Source organism: Petaurus breviceps, unplaced genomic scaffold (genome assembly GCF_028583685.1).
Source record: "Petaurus breviceps papuanus isolate PSGF00001 unplaced genomic scaffold, PetGlider_PUasm1.0 689, whole genome shotgun sequence".
Taxonomy (NCBI): domain Eukaryota; kingdom Metazoa; phylum Chordata; class Mammalia; order Diprotodontia; family Petauridae; genus Petaurus; species Petaurus breviceps.
In genome coordinates this window covers 59,500-77,483 of record NW_027186458.1, presented here as the reverse complement: position 1 = coordinate 77,483, position 17,984 = coordinate 59,500, and the positions used below count along the sequence as shown (strand labels likewise).

General features: G+C 35.6%; 1 pseudogene; it reads left to right on the top strand.

Annotated features, from left to right (window-relative positions):
* Positions 1 to 14,106: 14,106 nt before the first annotated feature.
* On the top strand, positions 14,107 to 14,807 carry LOC138174530 (large ribosomal subunit protein uL2 pseudogene; annotated as a pseudogene).
* The last annotated feature ends 3,177 nt before the right edge of the window (positions 14,808 to 17,984 follow it).

Sequence of the window (17,984 nt, the reverse complement as noted above, 5' to 3'; positions counted from 1 at the left end):
CCTCCTGACTTTCTCATGTGCCTAGAATGTCCCATTCTCCCAACTAGGCCTTTTACATTGCTTAGTTTTCTACAAGACTCAGTGAAAATTCCTCTGTTTCCAGGAAGCCTTTCCTAGTTTCTGCAGCTGCTCATGCTTTCCCCTTTCAGAAAGGGGAACCCAGGTCTCCCCATCTACTCTGTATATATCTTGCATGTATCTGTTTTTCTCATGTTTTCTATCAATTATACATTCTTTGATGACAGGGATTGTCAACTACATCTATAATGCCTGTCCAGATTATGCCTTCCAGATCATGGGCTACATATAAGTCAGGGACACATTTTTTCTGTGTTGTTTTGGGACCAGAACTGGATTTTAAACTTTGAAAACTCATCCCATGATTATCCTAACACACCCTAGATGAAATCAATCCTTAAGATTTGAAGTTTATAGCTAGATGGACTAAATTGCCCATAAGCTGCAATATGGTTTCTTATCTCGTTATTTAACTGAAACAGCTCTCTTTCAAGAACTCCTGAGGCCAATGAAAAAATATCACACTCTAGTAACTATAAGATCCAGTGACAGAATAAAGGGAAATCACAATTAGAAATCATAACCATGGATATGAGTGGTATGAATTCTAAAACAAAGTCAATAAAATAATAGTATCAAAATGGATTAGAAAGAAGATGCTAAGTATATCTATATGCAGATCTCTAGATCTGTTTATCTGACTATCTTATCTATTATAAAAAATAAATATTTCAAACAAAGATTCCTAGAGAGTTAAAAGAAGGGGCTAGAGCAAAATTTGTTATATTTTTGCTGAACTCACCAAACAGACCAGTCAATAGGACAAACAGATTTGACTGAAAGAAATAAACAAAGAAACTACACTATGCTGAAACTTATACTGGATTTCTCAAACTCTCTCAGGCTATATGGCCAATCAGTTACCTTGCTATCTTTATACCTTCACAATAATTCTTATATTTTATTTCTTTCTTTCCCCAGGTGACTGCCACATTGGTTCAGGCTCTCAATATTTCTCACTAAGATTATTTCAACAGTCTTTTACTTGTTCTCCCTGTCTGAAACATCTCACTACTCCATTCTATGCTATCATTGCTGCCAAAGTAATTTTCTTTTACTTTATTCACCAATATGACCATGTAGTTTCCATACTCCAACAACTCTAATGGCTTTATATTGCCTCCAGGATAAAATATAAACTTCTCCATTTTCCTTTGGAAGCCCAGTCCAACCTGACCTTTACCTATCTTCAGCCTCAATGTCATTTGAGGCTTTCTCAAGCACTATGGATATAAGTCCAGGTAAATGAACTCTTTGTTTCTTACATACAAAATACAACTTTCTGTGTTCATACTTTTGGCCATCCTACATACCTGGAATGTATGTGATCCACTTCAAAAATCCTCTGTCTCTTTAAAAGTAAGGTCAGCCAGTTGAAGGCAGAGACATGATTGCAGATTAAATGCAAAACAAATGAACTCCAACATTCTCTTTCAAACAACTTTCAAATAACAAATCAAATCAAATTTTACAACAGCAGAGTCAACAAAAAGCCAGGGTGAGACATTTTTCCAGCCTTATATAACTAAGGAGGTCAGAAGAAAAAATTTGTAACACTGAGATAGAAGCCTACCTAAGCCCACATATGCCACAAGAACAAGACAAAAATAGTTGAAGCTTGGGACTGTGCCTCCCCATCCCCATGTGAGCAAAGTTTAAGTTCAACATAAAGTTCAAAGTCAAGAAATAGGCTTACAAATAAGCAAATAAACAAAACTTGACCATAAAAGCTATTATGGTGGAAGAGAATATCAAGATATAAACTTAAAAGATAACAATGTAAAAACAGGTACAAGCAAAACCTCAAAGAAAAATGCAATTTTGACCCAAGCCCAGCAAGAACTTCTGGAGAAGTTAAAGAAAGAGATAAGAATTTATAGAAAAAAAATGGGAAAATAAAATGAGTGATGCAAGAAAATTATAATAAGAGAATGAACAACTTGATAAAAGAAGCACAAAAATACATAAGAAAATAACACCATAAAAAAGAATTGGCCTAATGGTAAAAGATGCATAAGTCATCACTGAAGAAAACAACTCCTTTAAAAAGATGAATAACTCAAATAGAAAAGGTACAAAAATTCATTCAAGAAAATAACTTATAAAAACAAAATTGACCAAGTGGAAAAGTACGAAATCTCACTGAGTAAAATATTTTGCTTTTAAACTCAGAATTGGTCAAGTGGAAACTAATGACTCAATAAGACATCAAGAAAAAATACAACAGAATCTAAAGATTAAAAAAAATAGAAAAAATGTGAAATATGTCATCAGAAAACAACTGACCTGGAAAATAGATCAAGGAGAGAAAATTTGGGAATCATTGTACTGCCTAAAAGTCAAGATCAAAGTAAAAGCTAAGACATCTTATTTCAAGAAATTATCAAGGAAAACTGCCCTAATATCTTAGGTCTAGGAGATTAAAAAGAATCCCCTGAACACCTCCTAAAACAGATCTCCAAATGAAAACTTCCAGGAATTATATAATCATATTCCACTCCTCACAGGTCAAAGAGAAAATACTTCCAAGGTGCCAGAGATAAACAATTCAAAAGTCATGGAACAACACAGATAGGAACACAAAAGTTTTAGTAGATTTCATGATAAAAGAGTGGAGGGCTTGTAATATTATATTCCACAAGGCAAAAGAGATAGGGTTACAACCAAGAATTTACTATTCAGAAAAAATGAGTAAAATTCTTCTTGGGGAGAAGTGGATATTTAATGAAATAGAGTAATTTCACACATTCCTGATGAAAATGCCCAAGCTGAATAGAAATTTTGACATTCAAACACAAGACTCGAGTCATAAAAAGTAAATATGAAAGAGAGATCATAAGACAATATATAAAGTTAAACTCTTTATATTAATATATGAAAAGATGATACATTTAATTCAAAAGAACTTTATCACTATTAGGGCAATTTAAAAAAGTTTGAGGGAATAAAAGTGACTTGGTTATGATTATATTGTATTATAATGATCTGCAAACAAAATAAAAAGGTGTTAAAGAGACATGTACTGGGAGAAGGGCGAGATATAATGGGGAAACAACAATATTTTAAGGATGAGCAACTGTGAAAGATTTAGCTACTCTGAGCAAAACAATGATCCAGGTCATTTCCAAAAGATGCATGATAAAAAGTAATATGCAGTTCCACAGAGAACTGATAAATTCTTAGTGTAGATTGAAGTATTTTTTTTCCTTTTTTACATAACTTATAAGGAAATAAAATGTGCATGATTCCACGTGTAAATATGTAATCAGCTTGCTTGACTTCTCAAGGGGTAGGAGCAAGAGAATTGGGAATACATTTTTTAAGTGTATGTTTAAAATCAATTTTTCTTTTTTTGAAATTGGCTTTTTCAGACATCATATGACACTGCAGACCCATTTTGAATTTGTCGTCCTTCAAAAACTTTTACATATATATTACTGTCTAATCTTAACTTAAACACCTTATATTTTAAAAGTGATTTTTTTTTTTGCTTTTTGGAGGGTTAATGTAGGGCAATTGGGGTTAAGTGACTTGTCCAAGGTCACACAGCTAGTTTTTGTGTTAAGGGTCTGAGGCTGGATTTGAACTCAGGTCCTCCTAACTCCAGGGCCAGTGCTCTATTCACTGTGCCACCTAGCCACCCCCAAAAAGTGATTTTTAAAAAACTACAACAAGGCTATAATTATTTCTACTGTAGCTTGTGCCATTATTTTAAACAACGGAAATAGATTAGGAAGATCTTTTGTTTATCTCCATTCTATCATTCAATGACTTAGATATGCTTCCTATTTTTGTGCCATCTGCTAGTTTGATAAGAATGTCATCTAAAAGTTTCTTCATTTCTAGAAGAAAATGACAAACAGCATAGAATCAAACAGAAATTCCCATGATACTCCATTGGAAACTTCTTTCCAATTCAACATAAATTTATTAATATCTATGAAAGAATATTCCACATCACTAATAATAAGAGAAAAAGAACTGAAAAGAACTCCAATTCCTCAACATCTGTTTTACTTCCCTTTGTGCCCACTGTTTGTTAAAATATTTGCTTTATTCCATAAATTAGAAAAAAATCTAGAATTTAATCCCTCATCCTCAAAATTCTCAAGAATAATAAGAAAATAATACTAGCCAATGTTGGTTGGGTTGTTGAAATGACAGGCAGACTAATACATTGTGGTTGGATCTATGAAATGTATCACTATTTTCAAAAGCAATTTGTAATTGTGCAAATTAAATGACTAAAATAACACTAATCCATGAAATAGACTCTTTACGAGGTATAAATCCCTAAAGATGCCATCAATAAGAAGAAAATCCTCATCCTTATACACCAAAATATTTAGAGCAGGGAATAGCAAAGAATTAGAATCAAAGTAGACATCCTTCAATTGAGGAGTGGTTTACCAAATTGTGGCACATGAATATAATGAGATATCACTTTACTGTGTAAGAAAGGACATGTATTGAATATAGAGAAGCATGGACGTTTTTATATGAACTGATTTAGAGTGAAGTAAAGCAGTGAGGTATCTTAGTAGATAGAGTAAAAGGCAGAACATCAGGAAGACCTCAATTCAAATCTGGTCTCAGATATTAGCTATGTGACCCTGAGCAAGTCACTTAATATTGTTGAACTCAGTTTCATCATCTGCAATGGCAAACCATTCCAGTATCTTTGTCAAGAATGTCTAAAAATAAAAGGTATGGGAGTGGGCAGAACCAAGATAACAAAGAAAAGGCAAGAATTTGCCTGAGCTCTCCCAAGTTCTTATCCAAATACCTTCAAAATATTGCCTCAAAACAAATTCTAGAGCAGCCAAACAACCAAAAGTTTGGACGGAAAAAATTTACAGTCAAAGACAGCTTATAAGGTGGACAGGAAATTTCTCTTGAAAGAGGGTGAGAGTGGAGCACGGTCCAGTACAGGCTGTGACACCTCAGACTGGGCCCAAGCAAATCAGGAGCATGCCTTGGGGGGGACTGAATCAGCAACAATAGTGGCTGCTTTTGGAGCTTTCTGGCCACAGACAGTAAAGGGGATAGACAACTTGTCAGAAGGAGATTATAGGTGTCTCTTTAATGGCACTGGGGCAGGGTGGGGTAGGGGGAGGACTCTGTTGCTTTGTCCATAGTCAGATCCAGCTCACAGTCCTGGGTCTCAATTGCAATGAAAGCAATAGCACAATCATATCAGAACTTGTGGCCCCAGGAAAGCAGGACCCTGGTCACAGTTTCAGGGCAGCAAAGAGGTCTTTGCTAGTGGTCACTCATAGACAAGAACACAGGACAGGAAAATAGTAAGCACATCTCTCCCAAGATCATACCACCTTGGAAAAGTTAAAACTTTACAGACTCCCAAAACTAGCTCTGAAAATCACTGCACAAAAGCCCTAAAGATTGGGAAAGTAGAAGTAGCCTGGAAGCAGAGCCCCATTTTATCAAAGAGTTAAAATTCAAGAAACAGGCTATGAAAATGAACAAACAACAGAAAAAAAATCTGACTATAGAAATTTATCATGGTGAAAAGGAAGATAGAGACAAATTCTGAGAAGACAACAAAGTCAAAGCTATGACATCCAAGCCTTAAAGAAAATGTGAATTGTTCTCAGGCCAAGGAAGAGCTCAAAAAAGATTTAAAAAAAACCAGAGAAGTATAGGAAAAATTGGGAAGAAAAATGACAATAATGCAAAAAAATCATGGAAAAAGAGCCAACAGCTTGGTAAAGTTTGCAAAAGAAATAATGAAAAAAATACCTAAAACAGAATAGACCAAATGGTAAAAGAGGTAGAAAAATCCAATGAGGAAAAGAATGCCTTGAAAAGTAGAATTGGCTAAATGAAAAAGGAGATACAAAAGTTTACTGAAGAAAATAATTCCTTAAAAATTAGAATTTGTCAAGTAGAAACTAATGACTTTATGAGACATCAAAACACTATTTAAAAATCAAAAGAATGAAAACTGGAAGAAAAGGTAAAATATCTCATTGGAAAAACAACTGACCCAAAAAATAGATAAGGAGAGATAATTTAACAATTATTGAACTACTTAAACACATGATAATACAAGGGGGGATAACCATCATCTTTCAAGAAATTATAAAGGAAAAATTGCCTTGATAATTTAGAACCAGAGGTCAAAATAGAAATTGAAAGAAGCGACCAGTCACCTTCTGAAAGAGGCCCCAAAATTAAAGCAGTCAGAAATATTGTAATCAAATCCTGGAGTTCCCAGGTAAAGGAGACAATATCACAAGCAGCCAGAAAGAAACAATTCAAGTATCATGGATCCACTGTCAGGATAACATAAGATTTAGCAGCTTCTACATTGAAGGTTTGGAGGGCTTGGCATATGATATCCTGGATGGCAAAGGAGCTAGGATTACAACCAAGAATAACCTGCCCAGCAACACTGAGTATAATCCTTCAGGGAGGAAATGGTTATTCAATAAAATAGAAGACTTTCAATCATTCCTGATGAAAAGACCAGAACTGAATAGAAATTTTGACTTTCAAATACAAAACTCAAGAGAACCATAAAAAGGTAAATAGGAAAGAGAAACCATAAGGGTTTCAGTAAGGTTAAACTGTTTACATTCCCTCATGGGAAAATAATATGTGTAATTCCTAAAAACTTTCTCTTTACTAGGTCAGTTGGAAAGAATACACATATACATAGGGCACTGGTGTGAGTTGAATATGACATGATTATCTAAAAAAACAAAATAAAATTAAGGAATGAGAAAGAGAAATGCTCTGGGAGGAGGGGAAGGGAACAGTAGAATGTGATAATTTATTTCACATAGAAGAGGCATGAAAGAGCTTTTAGAGTAGAGAGGAAGATAGGGGAGGTAGGGGTGAAAGTAAGTGAACCTTACTCTCAGAATTGGCTAAAAGAGGGAATAACATACACACTCAGTTAAATATAGATATTTTTCTTACCCCACAGGAAAGTAGGAAGGGAAGGAAGGGGACAAGAGGAGCAACGTTGATGGAAGGTAAGGCAGATTGGGGCAGTTAAAAAAAAACTTTTGAGAATGGACAGGGTGGAAGGAAAAAGGGAAAATGAGATAAATAAGGGAAAATTAGGATTCACAAAAATACACAGTAATAACTGAAAAAAAAAAATAACAGCAAGTTTCTCTGATACTTCTCAGAGTAAGACCTCACTTCTCAAATATAGAGTTGAGTCAAATTTATAAAAAAAATAAGAGTCATTTCTCAATTGATAAATGGTCAAAGGATGTGAACAAGTAGTTTTCAGAAAAAATAATCAGTTTTCTATAATCATATGAAAATGCTCTAAAACACAATTCATTAAAGAAATGCAAATTAAACTCCTCTGAGCTACCCCCTCACACCTGAACTGGCTAATATGACAGGAAAGTCAAATGAAAACCATTGGAATTAATGAGTCTTTCTGACTCCAGGCCCAGTACTCTATCAATTTTCTGCCACTTAGTTGCCCATAAGGACCATTAATTTTCCTACCCACTTTCCCATTTCAATAATTTGTGAGATTTTTTTTTAAGAATAAGAATCTCTGAAAGTTAAGTGTCTTATAATCTGGAAATAATAAGCTTTGTGTTTTGGAATATGTACAATTCATACCACATGTTAAATTAAAATTCATTTGTTGCCTTGAGCAAAAAGCAGAGAGGACTGAAAACTTAACTCGCAGATGGAATCAAGCAGAGAGCTACTAAACATTTTAAAATAAATAAACTCCACCACTTTTCTTCTGATTTCTTCTGATCATTCAGCAAATCTGCAAATACTTAATAAGTATTGACTATGTTTCTGGTGGAAGCACAACTTTGGGGTTATTTTTTTTCCCACACGCTTAATGATATTTTTTTCCAATTACATGTAATGGTAGTTTTCAACATTTACTTTTCTAAGATTGAGTTCTATTTTTTTCTTCCCCCTGTCTCTCTTCCTATCCTTCACCCCTCCCAAGATGGCAAGAAATCTAATACCAGTTAATCATGTACGATCATATTAAACATATTTTCATATTCCATGTTGTGAAACGAGAATCAGGACAAAATGGAAAAAGTCATGAGAAATTTTAAAAAGTGAATGTATGTTTCAATCTTAATTCAGAATGCATAGTTCTTTCTCTAGATACAGATAGCATTTTCCTTCATGAGTCTTTTGGCATTGCCTTAGATCATTATATTGCTGAGAAGAACTAAGTCTATCAAAGTTGGTCATTGTAAGATGTTGCTGTTACTGTGTACAATGTTCTCCCGGTTCTGCTCGCTTCACACAGCATCAGTTCATTTAAGTCTTCCAAGGTTTTTTTCTGAAATCTACCTGCTCATCATTTCTTACAGTTCTATAGTATTCCATTACATTCATACACTATACACTGTTCAATTATTCCCCAATTGATGGGCATCTATTCCATTTCCAATTGTTTGCCACCACAAAAAAGGAAAGGTAATAGGGCTAGGCTATTAAAGGCTTCAACCCCTATATCAGCAATGCAATATTCACAATGCCTACAGAAATTACAAATATGCTGATGTAGTTATAAATCTCAAAATATATCAGGCTTTCTATATGGGTGATAAAGCTGGAGCGTTTATTAAAATAACAAAAGACTGAGTCCCAAAACCAGAAAGTGAAAGCCATCAGAGAAGTTATGATATTGGCACAAGTAGATAAAGTAGAAAGCACCCACATTCTCAAGCCTTTAAAACAGAACAGGCTACCTCAGGCAAAGGTCCTCCTCTCCCCACTCACAGCAACCACCCAGCGTCCGGGAAGTGTGCTCCCAGCAGCTCCGGCCCCTGGCAGTCCTCAGCAGGAGTCCTTAGCAGAAATTCTGGCTGACACAAAAAGGGCTTCGCACTGCCGCCGCTGCTGCTGCTGCTCCTGCTGCTGCCGCCATCGCCACCACTGCTAGCCACCGCAGGAACTCTAGCTTGGCTTCCGCTTCCTCTTGCTCCGCCCCTTCCTGCTACATCAGCAAGTCCAATGGGGCATGGAAGATCTTTACATCCCATAACCCTTACAACCCCAAACAGAATTGATTGTATTTGAGCCTGGAGATGATAGAGCATCACTGGAGGTAATGAAGTAGAGAAATGACATGGTTGAGCCTGCACATAGAAAAATTGTTGATGTTGTTGTTGATCCTTTGTTCTCAAACAGGACCAATGACAACACGACGGTGATGTCTTGACTTACTCATGAACTAGATTTAAGTGAGGTAGTGCTGGGCAAAGTTGGCAACCTCATTCTCCTCCAGGGTCTTCAAAGTCCAGTGGCAAGCAAAAGTCGAGACAAATGGTGATGGCCTCAGTTTGTCTGAGGTGATTCCCATTCAATGGCTACAGGCTAAGAACTGAGACATAATAGGAAAATTACTTTGATGGCTAAATATAGGATGGGTTAGCATGGGGAGAAACTTAAGGCAAGCAGACCCATGAGGAACCTATTGTATAGACCAGGAGTTATAGAAGAGATGTTTAAGAACCTACATTAGCGTTATGAGAATGTTAGAAGACAGAAGAAATCTTACCTGAGAGATGATGCAGACTGGAAATTAACAGGCTTAGCAGCATTTTGTTTATGTGGGTGGGATTAGAGATAATGAGAATTTCAGGATAATGCCGAGGTTGTGAGATTGATGGACTGGGAGCATGATATTACCATATGCAACAAAAGGAAAGGTAAGAAGGGAGCAGAGTTTTGGAGAAAAATTTTTCTCTCAAAAAATACTGAGTTCTGTTTTGGACATGCTTAATTCAATATGTGTATTTGATATCTGGTTTGAGATGTCTGAAAGGCATTTGTTGGGGGTCAGAAGAGAGGGCAGGCTAAAATAGATAGAGGTGAGAATTCTCAGCATAGAGATAGTTATTAAATCAATGGAAGCTGATGAGAAAACAGAGTACAGAGAGAGAAGAGAAGAGGGTACTGTACAGAACACTGAGGGACACATGTTTGGATGGCATGATTTGGATAATGATGCTACAAAAGAGGCAGAGGAGGGGTCAGATATGGAAGAGAAAAACCATGAGAGTGTTATGCCCCAAAAACCTAGAGAGAAGAGGGTATCAGGGAGGAGGGGTGAGGAATAGTATCAAAGGCTGGAAACAGGTAAAGGAGAATAAAGATTGAGGAAAGCCATTCATTTTGACAATTAAAAGGACTGTCTCAATTGCTTGTTTGGTTAAGAATGCTTTGCTTAATTAGGATCCATAGCTGAGAGGTGTATATGATCTGCTTCTCTTCTAATTATATACATAAATATACATATGCATGTGTGTTTATATGTGTATACAAGTATGCAATAAATGAGTAAAAAGTGAAGCATATATGTAGCATTTGTATGTGCACAATATGCATACATATTCATATATACATATTCACACATGCGTAGTCATATACATAAATATTCACATCCACATAAACATATATTCATATAAACATGTATATGGGGGTATGCTTTGGTATATTTATATCCATATACTTTATGGGGGGATTAGGAATTATTTATAATTATTTATATATAATATTTACAACAATTTCTATTATTGCCTCTCATACTTTGTTGCTATGTTATAGAAGTGCTATTGATTTTTGTGGCCTGCAAATTTGCTGAAGCTACTATCTCAGTATCTTCAGTGTTTCCTTAGGCTTTCCTAACTAAACCTTCTTATTATCAACAAATGAGGATAGTTACGTTTCCTTTTATACTTTTTATTTTATTTTTATTTCTTATTGTTTGCATTTCTAGAGATACCAAATAATACCATGGAGAACTGAAATCTTTGCTTTACTCTCCATCACAAATGATGTTTGCATTTGGTTGCATGTATATACATTTTGTGATATTAAAAATGATGCCTCTACTATGCCTATAATTTGTAGGCATTTTAGCAGAAATGTGTGTTCTTCTTTGGCAAAGGCTTTTTCTGCATGCATTCAGATTATCGTGTGATTTTGGATATTTTTGTTTTTATTAAAAAAGATTAATTACATTGAATGGTTTTCTAATGTTGAACCACCCTTGAATCTTTGGCATAAATACAACTTGTCAAAATGAATCATTTCCTCGTTAAATTGTTGTTTTCTTTGCTTAACATGATTTTATTTAAAGTTTTTGAATTGGTATTCACTGATGATATTGGTCTAGAGTTGATCTTTGCTTTATCCACCACTGGCTTGGAGATATAAATTTGTCTCACAAAAGGAACATAGCAAGATTCTTTCTCAGTTTTTAAGAATAATTTGTAGAGCACTGATATTACTAATTTGTTAAGTTTGATAGAACTCTCTTCTAACTCTATCAGGATCAGGAATGTTCCCACACTCCCTTTGGCAGTTCCTTTACTGCCTTTCTCCAATTGAATCATGTTATTATAAAGCCACTCACAAAGCCATTTTCCAGAGCACAGCTGCTGTGAATAGCTTTCAAGCTTCTGATTACACAGTATAGTGAGCTCTCTATTTGTTAAATAACAAATCATGGCAAAACATTCACAGAAAATCAAGGTACAGTATTCACAAAGTTACAACTTAGGACAGAAAATCACACCATGTTACAACTCAGCAACTTATCACTAAAATGGACACATAGTTTTTATCACAGTGGTCACATAGTTTTAAACAAAGTGCATTCATTTAGTCAATCACAAAATCCTTAATTCAATCACAAAGTACAAAAGTCAAAGTTCTCCACCTGTAGGTCACAGTAAATCACAATCTTTTCAGTCAGTACATAATATCCAAGTAAAGTCTTCTTTCAGCTTGACTTGAGGCTGGCTCTCAGCTTCCATGGGTCCTCTTCCATTGTTCCAGCTCCAACTGTCACCTGGATTCAATGGCAGGCAGCTCCCAGTTCCTTGTCCAGCTTCTTTTCTAGTTCTTTGTCCAGTTCCCATTCCATATTGAAGTTCACAGTGTCCAGTCCACCTCAAGTCCTTCACAGTTCCTGTTTCTGGGAAGAAAAAGCTTGACAGAGCCACAATAATATTCATTCACATTGCTGTCACCATCATCAAGTCACTATCTGCCTGTGAAATCAACTCGGATGCACCAACAAGGTCTAAGAGGTCAGCACAAATCATCAGTAAAGTTCCAAGACGTCCAAAACCCTCCTCCAAGATTTCCGTAAACAGACAAGCAGAAAATCCTCTTTCAGGGCTTCCAGTAAGGTCCCAGGGCTTCTGTACAACATATCACAAACATCAACACAAACAGAGTGTCAGGATACCATAAGTTTTCTACTTCTTGACTCTGCCACCACAAGAGTCCTCTTCTCAGTTCTACTGTTTTCAGCCTGGAAATTCTCCTTATATATGGTCATTAGCTTCTCCCCTTCCTGTTGCAGGAGTTCATGAGTTCCAGGCTTCACAAGTTGTGGGGTTTACATGTTCTTTTTTTTTTCACAGACTTGTGATACAAGGCTCAAAAGAAACTTGAACTGAAACAAGTTGTTGATTCAATAGCTGAAACAAGGTGTGAACTACTCCTGTGCTTGCCATTACAGCTATGGAAATGTGTGTTTTGTTCTGTGAATTAAAATAAAGTATTTTTAAAAATTCATTTGGCTTTTAATTTAGGTATCTTATTAAAATATTATTTTATGTTCTCAATTTTTGTAGCGAATAAGTGTGTATAGTAAGCTCTGCATTCTTTTTATTTCTTTTTTTCCATTGTCACCTTGTTCATTTACTATTTTATTCATTTATTTTCTTCTCTCTTCTTTGTAATCACATTGGCTAAAAAGCTTATCCAAATTTGCTCATCTTTGAGTTTATCATTTAAGTCTTTCCCTTCCAGTTTCTCTGTTTCTCTTTTAATTTTCTTACTCTCCTCTAATTTCCTTCTCTTTTGTGTTTACTTTGATTTGCTTATTTGTTGATTTTTTTCATTTTTAATGAATTTTTGGGTCACCAATTTTCACCTTTTAATGAAATTTTAGTATGTTGTTTTATCATTATAATTTTCGTTTATATTACCATGGTTTCTATCCTTTAACCTACAAAGTGTTTAGAATTTCTTTAAGTCTAAATTTATGTCAATTTCTTTTATGTATGGTCCTAAACTGATAAATAGTTTTGTTGCATTATGTTCTGTAAAGAATTTGTTTACATACATGATATGATGGTATACTTAGAGAACCTTAGAGATTCAAGGGAAAAAATATGTGAAATAATAAACAACTTTTGGAAAGTTGCAGAATGTAAAATAAAACTACAGAAATCATTGGCATTTCCATATATTACCAACAAAGCACAACAGCAACAGATAGAAGGTGAAATTTAGTTTAAAGTTTATGTAAACATTATAAAATATTTGGGAGTCTACCTGACAACTAACTTTGATAGACTTATCTCTTCATAGCAATGCAAGGATCCAAGACAACTGCTCAGGACTCATGATGGGAAATGCTGTCCACATCCAGAGAAAGAACTGTGATGTCTGAATGCAGATTGAAGCATATTATTTGCTCTCTTGTTTCTTCGTCCTCATACCATCCCCATTAGTTCTAATTCATCTTTCCAACATGATTGATGTGAAAATAGGTCTAATATCACTGCATATGCAGAGCCTATGTCAAATTACATACTGTCTTGGGGGGAGGAGGGGAAGAATGGGGAAAAATTAGAACTCCAAATCTATGGAAGTGAATGTTGAAAACTAAATATAATTTAAAGAAAAGAATGTGCTGACTACTTCTGCCTTTTCAGATCTATTTGCTAAACCTTTTCATTGTCATGCATTGTGAATTTTTGTAAAGCTCCCTGTGGTAAAGTGTTATAGATGCTATAATTATTTTAGTTCTTTCTTCTCCAGAAGCTTGTTCAATTTTATATTTTCTTTTCATTTATTTTCCATTACATTTGTCCCAAACTAAGAAAGTGACATTAAGATTCTATCAGTTACTTCACTATGTCTTGTATTTCATTTAGTTTTTCATTTATAAATTTATATCCTATATAATTTGAAAATAATATGTTTCTTCTTTCTAGCAAGTCCAGAATCAGATGATGCAAGTTGGGGTGAGTGATCTGTGGTCAGAGGAAGGGTGCTGGCTCTGTCTCCTGCACTCACGTGAAGCACAGGAAAGGGGCCACCAAGCTCCTGCCAAGAAGCATGGCTACATTAAGTGTATCATTATCCATGATCCAGACCGAGGGTCTCTTCTTACAAAAGTAGCTTTCCAGGATCGTTACTGATTTAAAAAGAGGACAGAGTTGTTCATTGCTGCTGAAGGTATCCATACTGGCCAGGTTGTGTACTATGGTAAGAAAACTCAGCTCAGCATAGGCAATGTCCTCCCAGTTGGCACTATGCCTGAAGGGACCATAGCGTGCTATCTTGAAGAAAAGCCTGGGTACCAGGGTATGATTGCTCGTGCTTCTGACAACTATGTCACAGTGAATTCCCACAATCCTGAAACCAGGAAAACATGAGTGAAGCTACCTTCAGGCTCTAAGAAAGTGATCTCCTCTGCTAACAGAGCTGTGGTTGGTGTTGTTAATGGAGGAGGTCGTATTGATAAACCCAACCTCAAGGCAGGTTGTGCCTACCACAAATACAAGGCCAAGAGAAACTGCTGGCCTCGTGTCCAGGGTGTGGCCATGAAACCTGTGGAACATCCCTTGGGAGTCGGTAATCACCAGCATATTGGAAAACCATCCATTTGAAGAGATGCACCAGCTGGTCGAAAGGTTGCTCTCATTGCTGCCCATCTGTACTAGTCTGACTCCAGTATACCAAGACTGCACAGGAAGAGAACTAAAGTACAGAATCCTGATAAAAAAAATTATTTTGGAAATTGAAAAAAGGAAAGAAAAACTGATAATGGCTCATTTTCTATGGGTCCTTTCACCATCTTGTAACTTCCTTATTTATAGCATGAATTTCTGTTTTGATTTTGGTTGATAACAAGACTGTAAAGGCTGCCTTTTCATTTCACTTGATACATAGTAAATTTATTATAATCTCTATTTTCTCCTGTGATTTATTCCTCCTGGGTTTTCAAATTTGGATAGATATGGAGTCTCATGAAGTGCCTCTTCTGCATCTATCTCTTTGGGTGATAACTTACAGGAGTTGGCTTTTTCTTCTTATGAATAGACCCTATAGCTTCTGAAATGGCTGAGATTCAACTGACTTCAGGTCTAGTTTATGAGGCTGGCTTTCAAAGCTCTTGTGGTTTGCCTCCAACCCAAATGCTCATAGGTCTCTCTGGTCATCCACTTTTGTAAGCCAGGGCTTCTTGGGGAAACCTACTGGTGTTTTGGTTCATTTAAGTGATCAATGCCAATTCAGTGCCCTTTTTCATCTTTGATGGAGAGTTTCTTAAGGACATAGGGGTAGCTAGCATGTCTATTTCTACATTCTTAATGTAAGTATCCCCAAATCTCATTTTACCAGTGATCTGTAAAGGGAAACTTTGAAAGGTGAGCTGACTTTCTCATATCTTATAAGTAGCAGATTCAGGAACTGACCCAGCTACTTTGACTCTAAACTCATTCCTTATTACATTAAACCAGAGACATAAAATGAATTGGAATAGAGAAGCATTTAAAATTCTATCTACATCTTGTCATTCAGAATGGGGAATTGGGGGAAGGGGATTTGAGCACCAAAATGAATGAGCACATGTTTATTAAACATCTTTTTAAGGCTTTATACTAGGCACTCAGGAAGATGCAGCAAAGGATTAAACACTGTTTCTGACATCAAATAGTTTAAAAGTGTTTGAATAGATATGGGATACACATATGTATAAAGATAATTATCATTAAAATTAATATAATTTAATCGAGTCAATAGTTTTCACTTTCCTATTTCGTGGAAGAAATTGTGTTCAATGCCAGGGATACAAAGATGAAATAGGCCCTAGTCCTTATTTTGAAGAAAGAGTCTACTATGATGCGTAAGATACATAGATACAGACATAAAACGCACACATATGTAACATCTCTACCTACACTCTAGATATAGACACTGTGTGTGTGTCTTTAATACATACGATGTGATGATGGAGAAGAATGATTATGTGTTTGCTAAACAAAGTGCTCTAAGAAAGTTTAAGGAAAAAAAGAACACTTTCAGGGGGGGAATTAGGGAAATATTATTTAAGAAATGAATTTTAAAAGCACTATATGATTTTTTAATTAATGAATAAACATTTTTTTGAATTCCTATTGCTACTAAGAGCCAAGTGCTATGATCACTACTGGGGATGGAGGAAAACTACAGAAAACAGTCTATGGGCAAGTTCACACTTTGAAAGGGATGGGGAGAAGACAACACATTATTAGAGAGTTCAGTTGCTGGGTAAATGAAAAGATTTTTAAAAGTTCTAAGTTCTAAAAGTCATAAGAATGCACCAGAGGGGCAAATTGCATGGCCAGATGGGTATCTTTAAATTGTTGGAAGGTCAGATGATATTGGCATACTATAAGGCATACAAGCAAGGCAAATTGTAAAGCCAGGAAATCCTTAGAAAGCGGTATCAGGGCAGATGGCAAAGTTTGTTTCACAGTCTATTTTACCTGAAGGAAAAATTGGTGACTCCCATCACCCTGAGTGAGGGAAGCAGTCAAGCAGTCTAATTTGGTTTCTAGGTGGTTTGGGGCAAGAGTTGAGCGAGTCAAAGTTCAGTTGGATCAGGCAGAGATCAGGGTATTTGCCTTTCTCTTATTATTAGTGCATGTGAATAATTTGAAGCTTTTTATAGTATGTTTGTAGAATTTTATTTATATTATTGAAGAAAAAATAAAATATCAGATAGAAAAACCAGAAAGCATATGAAGAAAATGACCAAAGATAGCCATGGAAGACAGTTCCAACATGGGAGGAGTGGAGAAAGGATAAAGAGATTGATTTGGAGATTATATTGCAGGGTTAAAGTGAGTGACACTTTAAATTTCACCATCTGCAAAGTATTGATTGAGTTTTCTCACTTCTTTCTAGTTGCTTCTCTGGCTAATCTTTGAGCTTCAGCATTGCCTCCAACTTTTGAACAAGCAAGTACATACTTCCATTCAACATTCATATTCTCAGTTATATTACCCAGTTTACTTAATTGGTCTGTGTGGCCAACATCTTTATTTTTATTTGTTTTCCAGACGTTTTCTTTCCAGTTGTCAATCCATTCATTCATAGTTTTGGTAATAAGTTTATTATCTGTGCAGACCATAAGACTGTCCTTATTGGGGATCTTTGTTTGTTTAGTCCCTTTGGTAGGTGCTTTTAATGATGCTCTTTGTTTTGTTTGTCATCTGGAATGTGTACCACGTATGTTTACATCATGGTCGGGTCCCTACTAGACACCAATTCCTCTATTCCATTATTTTTGCAGGCACCCTTGACATACACAATATTAGGGTCTGATGCCTGGTGTGGTCACCTGTTCTGACTTTCAGAGCCTCTAGTCTGCCATCCAGAGTCATAGCTCCTTGAACTATTTCCAATTCATCTCCAGTCTCTCCAAAAGCATGGTGAAAAAAGAAAAGCAGTCTGACCTTCAGAGATGGGAGAGCTATATGAATTTCAATGAGAAATCATGAAGATATATACAAAGGGAAATATTTTAAAAATAGATAAAGTTTGTTGTTATACAAAAAATAGAAGGTAATAATATTATTTTAAATGATAATGTTCTAGTATGAGATAATATGGAACAGTAACACCAATGCTTCTCAGAAAGACCTTGGTCCCATTGACCATTACCAGCAGTGTGACTCTGGTCAATTTACTTAATTCCTTTCTTCAAGTAAATCCTTGGACAAACCTCCTAAGTCATGTTAAGTCATGGTAAAGGGAATTCTCATACTAGAAATCACACACACACATTTGTCAATATTCTGGAATTTCTACTGTGGTAAAAGTGATCAGACAAATTTACTTATTGATTATAAATA